Here is a 17,712-nt window from a genome sequence, read left to right as displayed (position 1 = left end):
GGGAAGTAGGGGAGGGTCAATGCGAGGAGAGAGGAAGTGAGTTGAGAGGAAGTAAAGGTGGAGTGCTTTCAGAAAGTGGGATAGGGGCGTAATTGGGAAAGAGTGTGGAGGGAGACGTAGAGAAAGGGTAGAGCAGAAAAGTGGTGGGTTGAAGCGCAAGTAAAGAGTGGTAGCGTAGAAGAGGAGAGCGGCAGTGAGAGGAGGGAAATTAGGGGAGGAGCGACGGAAGGAGAAGAGAAGTGAAGGAAGTGTTAAGAAGGGAACAACATTGAAGGAGGTGAAATGGAGGAGACAAAGTATGGGGTGGTGAGTGAAAGGGAAGTCAGAAGAGGTGATAATACAGGATCTGACACTGAAGGACTGTGGATAATAGGGGTTCATTAGACGGCTTAATTGATATCTTAATCAGCTACAAAGTCCCTTATTGAAGGCGCATGTCACCTACTTTAAATAATTTCTATGGTTTCGTAACCCTCTTACAGAAACCTTTATAGTGTCGCGTCTCTTTCCGCCGTACATTTTTCCCGTGAGGGGAAGCAGAGTAAGTGAGGAAGTAAGATGAAGTCAGGAATTAAGGGGAAATGGAAATGAGAGAAAGTGGGCAAGAGGAAGGACAAGTATGGGATGTAAAGTGAGGGATAGTAGAGAAATGCGATTGAGTAGGGAAGAGCAAGTGAGTGATGGTGGAGTGATAAAGGGAGATGGGAGCAGAAGAGTAATTTAGAAGAGGAAAAGCAGAGGAGAAGGAAGTAGGATGAAAAATGGTAGAAGGAGTAGGGGAAGGGAAGAGCGGTAGGGCAGTGAGAGGAGGGGAATTATGGAGTGGAAGGAGAAGTAGGAGAAAGGGGAGTAGGGGAGGGAAATAATGTAAGGGGGCATTTCAAGGATATAATATGCTACCAAACTAATTTAATAGCTCTAGGGCAACAATATTGCTTGTTACAGTAAAATCTTCGAGTTTCAAAGAAGGATCAGTAACGAGATCTAGTTTCCCAAAGGGGCTATTCAAAACTCTAAACGCTTTGAGCTACCCTTTAAGGGATAGAGTATTGAACGAGAGGGTCGTTAATTACAGAAACGGGAACTAACGTCACAGTCGACTTCCTTTTAGGAGTTCTTCCTCACAACTAACTCAATCACATCCCGATTTATGGATCTCGCCAACATCAAAAACAGAAAATAGGGGGCTAGAGTTCTGATCACTTAATTTTTTAAGCAAAAAAATATTCTCAAAAGGAATTCTGAAAATTGTTCCAACAGGGTTGACACAAGACCTAAGAGACCTGTAAAAGTTTGCTAAATTACGAATGTTGTGGATTTCTTTCATATTTTTTGCAATGTTTATGAATTCCTTTTAACTCTTTTGATGTCTTTAAAATCTTTTGGAATCCTTGGAATCTTTGTGAAATATTTTGAAATCTTTGAGAATTTCTATGAAACCTTTGAAATTTTCCAAAATCTTTTGAAATCTTTGGAATTATTGCGAAATTCTGTAACAACTTTTGAAATCTTCTAAAACCTCTGATATCTTTCAAAAACCTTGAAATCTTTTAGAATCTTTGTTTAATCTTTGAAATTTGTGAGATGGTTTAAAATTTTTGTTAATTACCTTGAACTCTGACATTTTATAAAATTTTTTTAAATATTTGTGAAATATTTTGAGAACTTTGGTCATTTTTTTAATCTTCGGAAAATCTTTAATATTTTTAATTAATAAATCTTTAGAAATCTGAAATCTTTTTGAATCTTTGTGCAATCTTTGAAACCTTTCCAAATCTATGGAAAATTTTAAAAATATTTCTGAAATATTTTGGAGTGTTTTGTGATCTACGTGAAATTTGTAAAAATGTTTGAAACATTGATGTAATCGTTGCAATCTTTGTAAATCCTTTTTGAATCTTCGTGAAATATTTTTTAATATTTCCCAATTTATTTAAAATTTTAGAAATCTTTCAAATTTTTTGAAATCTTTGTGGATTTTTTGAGATTATTTTTAATCATTGCGAATATCTTTGAAATCTTTAAAATCTTCTATAATGTTCTGAAATGTTTTGGGAAATTTGTGAAACCTTTTGAAACATTCGTGTAATCGTTGAAATCTTTGTGAAATCTTTTGGAACCTTTAGAACATTTGGAATCTTTGAAATCTTTAAATTATGCTGAAATTTTTGGAAATCTTTGGGATTCTTTATAAAATCTTTGAATTCTTTTTAAATCCTTGCTAATTTTTTTCGAAAATCTTACAATATTTCTGAAATCTGGAAAAAAGGTTGTCAAGGGTTTTAAATTTTATTGATGTAATCGTTAAAATCTTTTGAAATCTTCTTAAATCTTTTTCAATTTCAACATTTTTGTGAAATGTTTAAAAAATTTTAAAGTCTGTCGAAATCTTTGTAAGCCATTGTGAAATCTTTTGTAAGCTTTTGAAATCTTTGAAATCTTCTGAAATATTTTGTAATCTTCAAAATATCTGTAAAGTCTTTGAAATATTCTTAAAAAATTTGAAATCTTTTTGAAATCTTTGAAATCTTCATAATCTTTTGGAATCTTCGAAATTTTTGATATCTTCTAAAACCTTTCGAAATATTTTAAAATTAAAATCTTTGTGAAGTCTTTTAAAACTTCTAAAAACTTTTTCAATCTTTGTGAGATCTTTCAAGCCTTGTGAATTTAGAATCTTTGTCAAAACTTAAAAATCTTTATGAATTCAGAATCTTTATGAAATCTTTGAAATAGTCTAATAAATTTTGTAATCTTTAAAATCTTTGTGGAGTCTTTGAAATGTTCTGAAATCATTTAAAATCTTCGAAATCTTTTGGAATCCTTGTGAAATCTTTGTGAAATCTTTGTGAATTCAGAATCTTTTGAAATCTCTTTGAAATCTTATAAAGTATTTTTTTATCTTTAAAATCTTTGAGGAGTCTTTTTAAACTTCTGAAATCTTTTGAAATCTTCGAAATCTTTTCAGATCCTTGTGAAATCTTTGTGAATTCAGAATCTTTATGAAATCTTTGAAATCTTCTAAAGTATTTTGTGATCTTTAAAAACTTTAAGAATTCTTTTAAAATTTCTGAAATCCTCGAAATCTTTTGGAATCCTTGTGAAATCTTTGTAAATTTTTGTAACAAATTTTGAGATCTTTAAAATCTTCTTTATATATTTTAATCTTTAAGATATTTGTAAAGTGTTTGAAATCTTAAATCTTTTGAAATCTTTGAAATCTTTTGGAATCATTGTGATATCTTTGAAATCATTGTGAATTCAGAAACTTTATGAAATTTTTGAAATCTTCTAAAGTATTTTGTGATCTTTAAAAACTTTAAGAATTCTTTTAAAATTTCTGAAATCCTTTGAAATCCTCGAAATCTTTTGGAATCCTTGTGAAATCTTTGTAAATTTTTTGAACAAATTTTGAGATCTTTGAAATCTTCTTTATATATTTTAATCTTTAAGATATTTGTAAAGTCTTTGAAATCTTAAATCTTTTGAAATCTTTGAAATCTTTTGGAATCATTGTGATATCTTTGAAATCATTGTGAATTCAGAAACTTTATGAAATCTTTGAAATCTTCTAAAGTATTTTGTGATCTTTAAAATCTTTAAGAAGTCTTTTATAAATTCTGATATCCTTTGAAATCTTCGAAATCTTTTGGAATCCTTGTGAAATCTTTGTAAATTTTTTGAACAAATTTTGAGATCTTTGAAATCTTCTTTATATATTTTAATCTTTAAGATATTTGCAAAGTCTTTAAAATTTTAAATCTTTTGAAATCTTTGAAATCTTTGCAATGTCTTTTGAAATCATTGCGGAATCTTCAAAATCTTCTGAATTATTTCAATAATATTACTAAAAAGCCAATTAGAAGACTAAAAGCTTTAGTTTGATAAATTGCGTCCAACTTCTACCGGGACAAATTCGAAGGTGTTTTTTTTTTAGTTTTATCAAATCGAAATCTCATTTCTACTAAAATTTCGATTTTCTTTTTGCTATATCACCGGGGCCAAGGAATTGCAGATCTCATCGCTAATGTACAGCCTGACGACTCCTAGTTCTAAAAAGAGGTACCAGAAAAGATAAGAAAGGAAAAAGAAAGTCTCGAAAAGAGACGAGAAAGGATAAAAAAAAGATAGATTAATAAAAAGAATGAGAATGTGGAAAGAATAGAGAACACTTTCTGGGTCGTACTTATTAGTTTCTATGGAAATTTCCAGAAACTACGATTTTTTTCGCGTTCCAACTTCTGCCGACGACCTCCCGCGAATTGTATGATTAGGTCTTACTTGAAAGTTAACTAAAACTTTCTAATTTTAATCCCGAAGTAATTTTTTTTCCAGTTTTCAAGTCCTTGCCAATAACTGTCTTTTCTCTCGATAAATATTCATTCCTTTCTGTTCCAGTTCCTGGGACGGACTTGATTTTTAAATATTTATTCAAATTATATTCAGCCGTAAATTATTCACTAATAAATTATTCATGTTCTATAACATTCCGTAAATAGAATAATAATTGTAGAATAATAATAATAATAATAATAATAATAATATGATAAAAACAGAAGAAATTATTTTTCAAAACAATTGAAAAATTTGCAAACCAAATCGACAAATAAATCCTTTTCATAATAAAAAGCCTAGAAACCTTTGAGGGAATTGACCAACATTTATATAAAATGATAAAGTTTGTAAGAGGATTTTTGTTTTCTACACCAAAATTTTCACCAACAATTCGCATTTTCAAACAAAAATTATCTACATTATGGATTTTCAACAATTTTAGGTTATGTTATCGCTTTACACCGGAAAGGAGTATTTTTAATAATAAATTATTAGATTAGATTGCGAATTGAGAAACATTTGAGATTTTAATACACTTGCGCGCTCTATTTTAAGTTTTTAAATTATTTAAATTATTTAACGAATTATTAAAAATATTATAATTTTTTATTTTAGTGCTTCTCGCTCGAAATTAGTATTTTCAACAAGAATTTTAATTTAAAATTATAAGTTTCAAAAAAGAGACTCGAAATGTCTAACAAAAATTATATTGTGTTAGTTTTTTTCACCGGAAATTAGCATTTTTTAGCGAAAATCGTCAATATTCCCAATTTTCAACAAATGTAGGTTATGTTAGTGCTATACACCAGAAATGGATATAAATTTCATGAAAGCTTAAAATAGTTAGAAATATTAGGTTCTGTTAGTTTTTTCAACGAAAATTATAAATTTTAAGCAAAAATCTTCAAGATTCCCAATTTTCAATAATTATAGATTATGTTAACGCTTTATACCGAAAATGGATATTTTTAATAAGAAATTATTAGATTAGATAGCGAAATAAGAAATATTCGCGATTTTAATACTCTTGTGTGCTTAATTTGATCTTTTTTAAATGATCTGATAAATTACTGAAGATATTATACATCTTTTAAATTAGTGCTTTTCGCTGGAAATTAGTTTTTTTTTTAATTTTAATTTGAAATCATTAAGTATCAAAGAAGATATAAAACTTCTAAAAAATCTAGATTGTGTTGGCTTTTTGTTATCTGAAATTAGAATGTTTCAGCCAAAATCGCCAAAATTACAAATTTTTAACAATTTTAGGTTATGTTAGCGCTTTGCACGAGAAATGGATATTTTTAATCTTAAATGATTAGATTAGATTGCAAAATAAGAAATATTCGTGATTTTAATACTCTTGTGTGCTTAATTTGATCTTTTTTAAATGATCTGATAAATTACTGAAGATATTATACATCTTTTAAATTAGTGCTTTTCGCTGGAAATTAGTTTTTTTTTTAATTTTAATTTGAAATCATTAAGTATCAAAGAAGATATAAAACTTCTAAAAAATCTAGATTGTGTTGGCTTTTTGTTATCTGAAATTAGAATGTTTCAGCCAAAATCGCCAAAATTACAAATTTTTAACAATTTTAGGTTATGTTAGCGCTTTGCACGAGAAATGGATACTTTTAATCTTAAATGATTAGATTAGATTGCAAAATGAGAAACACTTGTGATTTTAACACTCTTGCGCGATTAGTTATAACTTTTTTTTAATTATCTAATATTTATTGAACATATTATACATCTTTTATTTTAGTGCTTTCCGCTGGAAATTAGTATTCAGAATTTTAATTGAAAATCATAAGTTTCAAAGAAGACTCAAAATATCTAAAATTTTTAGATTGTGGTAGTTTTTTCATCGGAAATCAGCATTTTCAATCACAAATCGTGAGGGTTCCCAATTTTCAACAATTTTAGGTTATGTTAGCGCTTAGCAATTTACATCGAAAATGGGTATTTCCAATAATAAATTATCAGATATTATTCATGACCTTTAGCAATATTCGGTTAGGCTTGCATTTTAAACTGTAAATTGGTATTTTAGAGCAAAAATCATTATAATTTGAACAATATTTAGAATCTTTAAACAATTTTAGATTATGTTAGTGTTTTTCGTCCGAGAAAGTTGCATTTTTAAAATTTGAAATTGAAGAAAATTGTAACTGTAGACCCTTGAATTTTTAACTGTTGGTAATGAGAGAAAATTGAAAAAATTGAATTTTTTACATTTGAAATTGAAGAAAATTGAAATTGTAGAAAATTGAATTTTGAATTGTTGGAAATAAAAGAAAAGAATGAATTTTCACATGTTGTAGAGCCAAACTGTTGTAAATTGAATTTTTAAATTTAAATTTAACTGAAATCTTCCAATTATCAAGAGTTTAGAATTTAACTTTCGAAAATTCAATTGTGCAAAATGAAGAAATATTAGAATATTTCTTCAATTTTGGATTATATTACGTTTTTCGTCGAATAAAATTCAATTTTTTTGAATTGCTTAAATTTAATAAAATTGAAAAATGAAGAGAATTGAAAATGTATTAAAACTGCATTTTCAACTCTTTATAAATTCAACAATTTAAAATTAAATTGTCCATTTTCGTCAGATTTCAAGACTTAAAAATTTAAAAGTTTGAACGTTGAAAATAAAGAAGATTAAAATTGAATAAAATTGCAAATCGAAAATAAAGTGACATTTAATTTTCAAATAATTTAAATTCAGCTGTTAAAATTGCATTCTCCATTTACTGCAGTTTTAAAGTAGAAAATGTCAAATTTTTTCAAAGTCGAAAATAAAACTTTTTAAAATAAATAGCTGAAGTAGAATAAAATTGAAACTTTAAGAAAATTGAGTTTCCATTGTTAGAAATGAAAGAAAGACGAAAATTGAAGAAAATTGCATTTTCAAGTGTTGGAAATTGAAAAAAATAGAAATTTGAAGAAAATTAAACTTTAGAAACTTCAACTGTTGAAAATAAAAAAAATTTAGAACCTTTGTACAATTTCGGATTATGCTACAGTTTATTGTCGAAAAAATTTAATCTTAAACTGTGCCAATTGAATCAAATTGTATAATTAAGAAAATTGTAAATTAAGAAAAATTTAATTCTTTACTGTTCTAAATTCAATAATTGAAAAGAAAATTTTCTTCAGAGTTTAAAATTTAGAATAAAATTAAGAATGGAAGAAAACAGTATTCTCAATTTTTGTAAATTAAAGAAAATGAAAAATGGAAGAAAATTAAATTTTCAAGTATTATAAATTGAATAGTTTGAAAATAAAGAAATTTTCGAATCTTCCGACAAATTTGGATTATGTTAGTGTAATTGGCTAATGCTCCCTCATGTATAGTGGCGTTTCGGGTTCAAATCCTGACTGAGGCAGATTTTTTTTCCGTCTCTCCAAAAATTATAGAATAGTAAACTATTTAATATTTAAAATAATAAAAGTTATCAATTTTTATTAATTATAAACAATGTTGTCCTTGCTTTTCTTTTCCATTATTTGAGATGATAGATACTATGAAATACAAAGAGTAGTGATTAATGTTGATTATATATTTGGATTTTAAAAATGAGAGAGTTGAAAAAGAAATAATCGCGCTCATTTATTTTCCAGTTGAATAATCATTTTCAATTTTCCGGGTAAATAGTTAAGGCAAATTTTGCGTAAAGTGGTCAGGTGTTTTCTTTCCCGAAGCATCTATTTTAAAAGCCTTAGGAGCTGCGGATGCATCTTCAATTAATTTCTATTAAACTGATTACTTTTTTTCAGTAGCCACTTTTCCTGAACATGGCGTGTAATTGAGTCTCTCGAGACCTTAAGTTGCAGGATTCTTTCCAAATCTCTTCATTGTCCCATTCGAAAGCATTCAAATCAGCAGGAAAATTACGAAGCTCTTAGCATTCTCTGGATTAAAATTTTGCCATACTCCAGGCATCTTGCATTTTTATTATACCTTTTAAAAATCTTTTTCAACCAAGAAAAATTTGTCTGTCCAGAAACGAAAAAAAATGGAATCAAATTGTCACATTTTTCAATCAAAGAGACGGATTTTCCACAAAACAGTTAAATTTTTAGAGATAAAAAATTAATTTTTGAAAAAACAATGAAATTTTTAACATAAAAAGATACATTTTTGACGGAGAATAATTATTTTCAACCCAAAAAGATGAATTGTTTAACAACAGAGCTTTCAAGCTAAAAAGTAGATTTTTAACCTAAGTTTTTAACCTAATTTTTAACCGAAGAGATGAATCTTCAACAACAACAAAATTAATTTTTAACAAAGTGGTTGACCGATTTATTTCTATCCAAACAGTTGCATTTTTATCCAACATTTTTTACAACAAAACAGTTATTTTAAAACCCAAAAAGATCATCTTTCAGCTAGGAAGAATTATTTTCAACCTAGAAGATTAATTTTCAAATTAGTAGTTAAATTTAAACAAAAAATATTAATTCTTAACAAACAATTTAATTTTCAACTTAACAGTTTAATTTATAACCAAATTGTTCACCAAAAATAACATGCTAAACAAGATAGTTTTATTTTCAACTAAAAAATATTAATTTTTAATTTAAAAAGAAATAGTTAGCTTTTAAGTAAAAAAAATTATCTGCAACCAAAAAAAAATATATAATTTTTAACAAAGTAGTTAAAATTTGAACCAAGAAAGCAGAATTTCAACCAAGAAGTTTTCTATCAAAATGATGAATTATGATGGCAAAAAAAATGTAAAAGACAGTTTAATTTTTAATACAAAGGGTTGATTTTTCCTCAAACTAATCAATTTTCGATAAAAAAAAGAGTTTCGCCGAAAAATTATAAAATTTTTATCAAAAGAAATTAATTTTTAAATCAAAAAGATGAATTTTCAACAAATAAACTGAATTTTCAACCAAATGTATTATTCTGTCCAGAGGGGAAAAATTTAATTAAATTGTTAAACTTTGAAGCCAAAAATTTATAATTTTATATAAAAAAAAAAAATGTGACCTTAAAATATGAATGTTTAAGTAGAATGTTAACTTTGAATCAAATAGTTAAATTTTCTGCGAATTTCAAGCCTAAAAGTGTAATTGAAAAAATTTATTTTCCAACAAAAGTAAACGGATTTTTCGCAAAATTGTTAAATTTTAAACACAAAAGAAGAACTTTAAACCAACAACAATAAACTTTTAACAAAGCAGTTTAACTTTCGATCAAGTAGTTGAATTTTCAATCAAGAAGATTAATTTTCGACAAAAAGAATAATTTACAAGGAAATTCATAAATTGGTTGACAATTGTCAACCAAATCGTTGAAGGTTCAACAAAATCATTAAATTTGCCAAAATCGATTAATTTTCAATCCGAAAGGCTAATATTTCTATTCAAAAAGATAAATTTACAACAAAATTGTTTAATTTGCGACCAAAAATGACTTTTTAACAAAATAATTCAATTAAATTTGATTTAATAATTATTAAATAATTAAATTTCAATTCAATAGTTCAATTTTAAGCAAAAGATTTAATTATCAACCAAACAGTTGTGTTTAGAACCAAATAGTTGAATGTTCAACTAAATGTTTAATTTTTTAACCAAGAAAGATGAATTTTCAACTAAGAACTTTTCTACCAAAAAGAGGAATTTAATTCATTATTTTTATTTCTTTAAAATATTATAATTAGGAGTATCACATTTCACAGAAGTCAAAACGTGAACCAATTTTAATTAAAGCTCCTGGGAAGTTAATATCTCGTCTGGCTGACCAAAGCGTGACCTCTATCACTTGACAAGGGACCTATAAGCAAGCTATATCAATAACTTCAATTTTAATTAAATTCTACAAATAAGCTATTTAAACATCATCAAAAATTAAAGTCAGCACATTCAACCGTAATTATTTTATACATTCATCCAAATAAAAGTATACTATTCCATTTTAATGTCAAATATAAAAATATTAGAATTGAAAAGCTGGTTATTGGATTTGTTATTACTTTTCGTTCCTAGCAGTTTAAAATAATAATTCTACATTCGTTGGAAAACGCGTATAAACAAACTGGGATAACAATCGAGAGAGAAATTCGTAGCGAAACGATAATCGAATTACAAAATTCGCGCATTCTCTTTCGTTTTTTTTGTGTGTACAAGCTCGGTCTCCTATTACTCTGTCCAGAGAGAAAATAAACCAACGATTTCACGGATTTGGATTTTGATTAATTGGAACTTTAAAAAATTCGATTTTCGATCAAGTTGTCAAATTCGGTAAACAGAGGCTACATTTTTAGTTGATTACAAATATTTTTATTACTAGTATTTAAATATTTTTTTATTTAAATAATTTAAATAATAATTTTGGACCAGAAAGTTCATTTTCAATCAAGGATTTAAATCTTGAAGCATAAAATTGAATCTTTTAAATTTGGGTTCAATTTGAACCAAGTAGTTGAAATTTCAACAAAAATGATGACTTTTTAACAAAAAAGTTGAATTTTCAACATAATAATTAAACTTTCCACAAAATAGATGCATTTTTTGACAAAAACTGAAATTTTGTGCCGACAAAATGTAAGCTTCAACCAAAAACAATTGAATAACAATAAATATAATATTGTAATTTAAAAAAAGTTTATTTTGAATCCAAAAGGAGGAAATTTCAACAAACTAGTTGAAATTTCATTTTAAAAAATGATAATTATACAAAATAGTTGTATTTTTAACGTACAAAGTGCAATCAAACGGTCGAGATTTTCAACAAAAGATATTAAAATTGAAACAAAAATTCTAACCCAAATTTCAAACCAAATAGTTTAATATTTAACTATAACAGATTTTTTGAAACCAAAAACAGAATAGTTCAATCTTTTAGTTAAAAAAATTAATTTAAAAAAAATAACTTTGAAAATATTGAATTAAACTAAAAAAGACAAATTTTTAACCACAGTTGAATTTACAAATAAGAAATATGAATTTTCAACAATAAAGTTAATTTTCAACGAAAGTGATTAATTTCTACCAAATTTTTGAATAATCTAGTCAAACAGACGAATTTTTTACAAAATAGATCAATTTTCAAATAAAAAAAATTTATTTTAACCAAAAATAGAAGTCCAAATTCTGGGTAAAAAAAATGAATTTAAAAAAACGAACTTTCAACCTATTGAATAAAACTAAAAAAAATAATTTTTAACTAAATAGTTGAATTTACAACTAAAAATATGAATTTTCAACAAAAAAGTTCATTTTCCAACCAAAACAGATTAATTTTTAACCAAATCTTTCAATTTTCAACCAAAAAGGATTTAAGATTGAAAAATGTCAACTATAAAAGAAAAGATCAATTTAAAAAATTTTTAATAACCAATTTTTTTTAACAAAACCCTTAATTTTTCAAAGAGAGATGAATTTTCAAATAAAATTGTGAATCTGTAATAACAAAAAAGTAACTGTCAACAAAATATAACTTTTTAACATAAATATAAATTTTCAAAATTAATCTTGTTCAATTTTCAACAAAGTATTTTACTTTTCGACTAAAAAAGACAAAAATTGTAACTAAATAATTTAATTTTTAAAAAAATTACAGACGAAACAGTTGCATCTTTAACCAAATAATTAAATTTTCAACCTAATGTTTGAATTTCAAAAACCTCAAAAAATTAATTATCTACAAAACGGTTGGGTTTTCAACTTTAAAACATAATTTTTTCAACAAAAAAATTAAATTTCTACCAAGAAGTTAAATTTTTATAAAAATAATTTACGAAAAAGGTAATTTTCAACAGAATAACTTAGTTTGCTATAAAGTCGTTGATTCTTCAACCAAACCAGGTTAATTTATAACAAAGAATTTGCATTTTTAACCGCAAAGGATGAATCTTCATCTGACAAATAGCTACATTTTTAGTTAAAAAAATGTATTTTAACCAAAAAAAAAAGATTAATTTTCAACTGAATAAATTTAATTTTATACCAAATAGTTGAATCCTCCAGAAAACCAGGTCAATTTGGACCGAAATAGTTACATTTTTAATTCAAAAGGATGAAATTTCAACCAAGAAGATTTATTTTTAACCAAAAAGACTAGTTTTTAACAAGATACATAAATTTTCATGCAGAAAAAACGTATTTGATAAAAAATATTCATTTTCAATCAAATCTGAAATAGTTACATTTTTAGTGAAAAAAAAATAACAACAAAAAAAGAAAACGAAAACTAATTCTCAACAAAATAGTTACATTTTTAGTAAAGGAGATGAATTCTCAACTAAAATGATGAAACTTTAAACAAAATTTTAACCCAAAAGATGACTTTTTAACCCAAAATATTAATTTTTATAAAAATGGAATAACTAAGTTTTCAATGGAATTTGCAAACAAACAAGATGCATTCCGAACGAAAAATCTGATATAATAAATAATAAATTGGTACGGTTGATGGACGATCCCTTATGGGTGGTCCCTAAACAATAATTTAAAAGGTTATAAAATAAACAATTTCCGTACAATAAATTTTTTTAAATCAAGTGTGCTCTCTGACACTGAACCAGTGAAATTGTCACTGGTTTAATCAGTATTTTGAATTATCAATCTGATTTTAACTGGGTGAATCAATAAGTCAATTCACTAAAACACCATTACTAATTAAACCAGTGAAGCTCACTGCTTAAACCAGTGAACCTTATGCTTAAACCAGTGAAAGGAACTGGTTAAACCAGTAAAGCTCCATGATTAAATCAGTAAACATCACTGATTAAAACAGTAAAGCTCTATGATTAAATCAGTAAACCTCAATGCTTAAACCAGTGCATCTCACTGTTTAAACCAGTTTATCTCACTCTTTGAACCAGTAGTTCACTGATTAAACAAAAAAAGCTCGCTGGTTAAACCAGTGAAACTCACTGCTTAAACCAGTGAACCTTAATGCTTAGACCAGTAAACCTCAATGATTAAACCAGTAAAGCTCAATGCTTAAACTGGTGAATCTCAATGCTTAAACCAGTTTATCTCACTGTTTAAGCCAGTGGTTCACTGATTAAACAAATGAGGCTCACTGATTAGACAATTGAACCTTATTACTTAGATCAGTAAACTGCAATGAGTAAACCAGTGGAACTCCTTAATTGAACCAGTAAACCATAATAGCTAAACAAGTGAAGGTCACAGATTAAACAAGTGCAGCTCATTTATTAAACGAGTAAAATGTACTGCTTAAACCAGTGAACCTCAATGATTAAACCAGTGAAAGAGACTGATTAAACCAGTGAAAGGAACTGATTAAACCAGTAAAGCTCCATGATTAAAAAATAAACCTCATTGCCTAAACTAGTGAATCTCACTGATTAAACAAATGAAGCTCACTGATTAAACAAATGAAGTTCACTGATTAAACCAGTGAAAGGAACTGATTAAACCAGTAAAGCTCCATGATTAAAAAATAAACCTCAACGCCTAAACTAGTGAATCTCACTGATTAAACAAATGAACCTCACCGATTAAACAAATGAAGTTCACTGATTAAACCAGTGAGCCTCACTGATTAAACCAGTGAAGCTCACTGATTAAACTGATAACTCGAAAACAGTAATATATCACTGGTTTATTTTAGGAGAGTGAGTTTTCTTATTTTTTCTAGAAATTTAAAACCACCTTTAAAACCAAAAGGGTTAAAAGAATGTTTTAAAAAGGCTGGAGAGCGAAATGTAAATTTTGAATGTGAGAATTTTTAAAGTGCACTTTGTTCGTGTGTCGTGATTCCTATCTCGAATATTCTGTCACTACTGTATGCGAAAAAGTAATTTCTCTCCCAGTTGTGAAGATTTCCCTGAGCTCGTTCTTGACTCATTAAAGCATTTCTCGTTTCCCTCCCTGTACCTTGGTTCAATGGCAGTTGTCGACGAACATTTAATGAATAAGACATTCAAATACAGACAGAGTGACATCTCGTGAATTTTCCTGCTCTAAATTTATTTTTTCTCTTCCTTTTAGTTACAAAAAAAATAATGCTATAATCTTATAAAGACTCAAAATAGAGGAATTTAGGTGATTTTTTTAAAAATGGGGGGATGTATTTTTTAAAATAAAATGAATTTATAGGTGCCATATTTCAAATTAAAATATATTGCATTTTTAATGAAATAGTTGAATTTTTAATAAAAAAATATTAATTTTCTACCTAAAGAGATGAATTGTCAATTGACTGAATTTGTAATCAAACAGTTGAATTTAAAACAAAAATTAACTACAACCATACAGTTGTAATTAGAAACAAATGGTTTAAGTTTTAACCAATCAGTTGAATTTTCATCCTACAAACATAAATTTTCAACCAAGACATTTTCTATCGAAAAACCTTAATTTAAAATCTAACAGGAAAAATTGTCTATGAAAAAATACGAATTTTTAACTAAACACTTAAATTCTCGACCAAAAAAAGAGAACTTTAAAAAAAGTTGATTTTTTAACAAAATCATTTATTTTCAAACAAAACATTAGACTTTTCAATCTACAGAAATGAATTTTGCATCAATTGACTGAATTTTACAAACACAAAATTCAACCAAAAAAAGTTTAATTTTAACAAAATAGTTCAATTTTGAACAAAATTATTAAATTGTTAAAAAAACATGGTGAATTTTAAACTAAATTGCAAAAATATATTTTAACAAAAAAATTAATCAATAAACAACAACAAAATTTAACTAAAAACAGTTACATTTCAAACAACATAGTTGAATTTAAAGCAAGACCATTAAAATGTAAGGAAAAATGGTTGAGTTTTCAACCTACCCAGATAATCTAGATAATCTATCCAACTAGGACCTTTTATACCAAAAAATATTAATTTTCAATCCAAAAAGACGAACATTCTACACAAAAACAGGAAATTTGAATTAATCAGTTAAATTTTGCACCAACAAGGATGACTTTTTAACGAAAAATTGCAAAAAAATTTTCTGACAATAATTCAATTTTCAACAAAATAGTCCTATTTTTTTCAAAACAGTTGAATTTTCCAGCAGAAAAGACGTATTTAAGTAAATACTTCCATTTTCATCCATCATTTGACCAAAAGGTCGAATTTTCAACATAAAAAAATAGTAAAATTTGAAACAAAATAATTCAATTTTCAAAAAAATCATTAAATTGTCAAAAAGCAGTTCAATTTTCAATAAAATCATCAAATTGTCAAAAAGCAGTTCAATTTTCAAATAACTAGGATAAGTTTTCAACTGTGACCTTTTCTACAAAGGAAAGATTAACTTCTGAATCGAAAATACAAATTTTCCATTAAAATAAAAACAATTTTTAACTAAACATTTTCATCCTCGATAAAAAAATTTTTTAATGAAATAATTAATTTTTCACAAAATAGATAAACTTTTATCCAAATAGTTGCATTTTTAACTTAAAAAGATGAATTTTTAATTAAATAGTTTAATTTTGGAAAAAAAATTATTAACCAAGCAGTTGAATTTAGAACCAAATATTTGGATTTTCAACCAAAAAAAAAGAAGAATTTTAATCTTAAAAGTTTTCGACTAAAAAGATAAATTTTTGATACAAATGGACGAATTTTATATTAATAAAATTTAATTTTGAACAAAACAGTTCAGTTTTCGAATAAAAAGATGTTTTTTTGGTTAAATGAACAAAATAATTAAATTTTCAACAACGCGGTTTTTAATTTTCAACCAAATAGTAGAATTTTCAACATACAAATATAAATTTAGAATAAAACAGTAGAAGTTACAAAAAAATTAATCACCAACCAATCAGTTATATTTGGAAAATAGTTGAATTTCCAACAAGAAACTTTTATAACAAAAAAAAAATATTTTTCACTGCAGACAGACAAATTTTTTATCCAAAATAACGATTTTTTAACCAATCAGTTAAGTTTGCGAAAAAAAATGGTTTTTTTTTTTAAAGAAAATTAAGGAAATCATTACATTTTCAAAAAAAATAGTTTTATTTTCACCTAATAGTTATATATTTAACAAAATATTATAATTTTTAACCAAACAAATATTTACCTTTAAAAAAATGAATTTTCGACCTCACGGTCGAATTTTTCAGAACAAATTTCAACTTATATTTTATGTACAACTTATATTTTGAACGAAAAAGTTCCAATTTTAACAAAATCATTAAATTGACCAAAAATAATTCTATTTTCAAGAAATAGAAGATTTTTTCAACCAATAAGTTAAATCTTCAACAACGAGAAGTTGTTATATTTTCAACTAAATAAGATAAAATGTCTACCAAAGATATCAATTTTTAAACAACAAAAAAATTGTTCAGCAAAAGATTTGATATTTTAACCAAAAAGAATTTTTCAGTCAAGAAATAAAATCCTAACAAATTGTTGTTCTTTTAAGCTGAAAATGCGAATTCCCTATCAAAACAGTTAAATTTTTAACCAGAAATTTTCAAAAAACGAATTATTCTCAAAATAGTTGAATTTTCAATAAAAGAGAAGAACTTTCAACCAACAAAAATAAATTTTCGACAAACAAGTTCAACTTTCCAAAACGAACTTAATTTTTACGTCAGGAAGATTATTTGTCTATCAAAAAGAATTTACAGCATTAATTTAATTTTCAACCAAAAAATAAAATAAATTTTGATAAAGTAATTAACTGTTCAAGCAAATAATCGAATTTTTAATAAAAAGAGATATAATCAGTACTAAAAATATAATAATATGCTTTTTAATTAAAAAGAATAAACTTTTAACTAAAAATAGTCGGAGTTTCTGATTGGGTTTTATTAATTCAGTTCGGCTTTAAACAAAAACCCAAGGCAAAGGGGAAAAAGGAAAAATTTCTTGAAAACAGATGAAGAAAATATGAATTCTTTTAATAACAGGAGGAAAAGGGGGAATATAGGGAAAATCTTGTAAAGTCTATTATTTATTTAAAGCCTTTAAAGCTGACGGCAGATTAGAATTTTTACCAAATTAAGAGCATACGCATTTTTAATAAAATGAACGAAAGCTCTTTTATGCACTTTTATTTATTTTTTGTAAAATTTCTCTTTGAAACGATTCTCTATTCTCTCACTCGAGAGGAAACATTCCTCGCTAACATTGATGGAGCGAGCACCATTACTCTTAACGGTAATTGGAATCGAAATAGGGCCTCTGCACCATATGCAAACCTTTTGCGCCAAATTTTTCCTGAATTCTACAAGAAAGCATTTTTGTTATCGTTTCCCATTACACAATATGGAAAAAGCAATTCGCTTCGAAACGTTCTCCATATTTATCGAAAACTTCAATCCATCACTAAAACCCCTTTCCCAAATTCTTTTTCCTACATTTCCCCCTCTCTATACTTCCCCCACCAACGCCTTTTCTCTCCGATCATTCTC

At 26.4% G+C, this 17,712-nt stretch overlaps 1 protein-coding gene across 1 annotated transcript in view; it reads right to left on the bottom strand.

Moving 5' to 3' along the window:
• Positions 1-17,712, bottom strand: part of LOC117172367 — a 504,467-nt gene that overhangs the window by 416,664 nt on the left and 70,091 nt on the right. The window lies entirely within an intron of this gene.

This window comes from Belonocnema kinseyi, chromosome 5, assembly GCF_010883055.1.
Source record: "Belonocnema kinseyi isolate 2016_QV_RU_SX_M_011 chromosome 5, B_treatae_v1, whole genome shotgun sequence".
NCBI classification, from domain to species: Eukaryota; Metazoa; Arthropoda; class Insecta; order Hymenoptera; family Cynipidae; genus Belonocnema; species Belonocnema kinseyi.
Note: the sequence above shows the minus strand (reverse complement) of the source record. Positions and strands in the feature narration are given on the sequence as shown.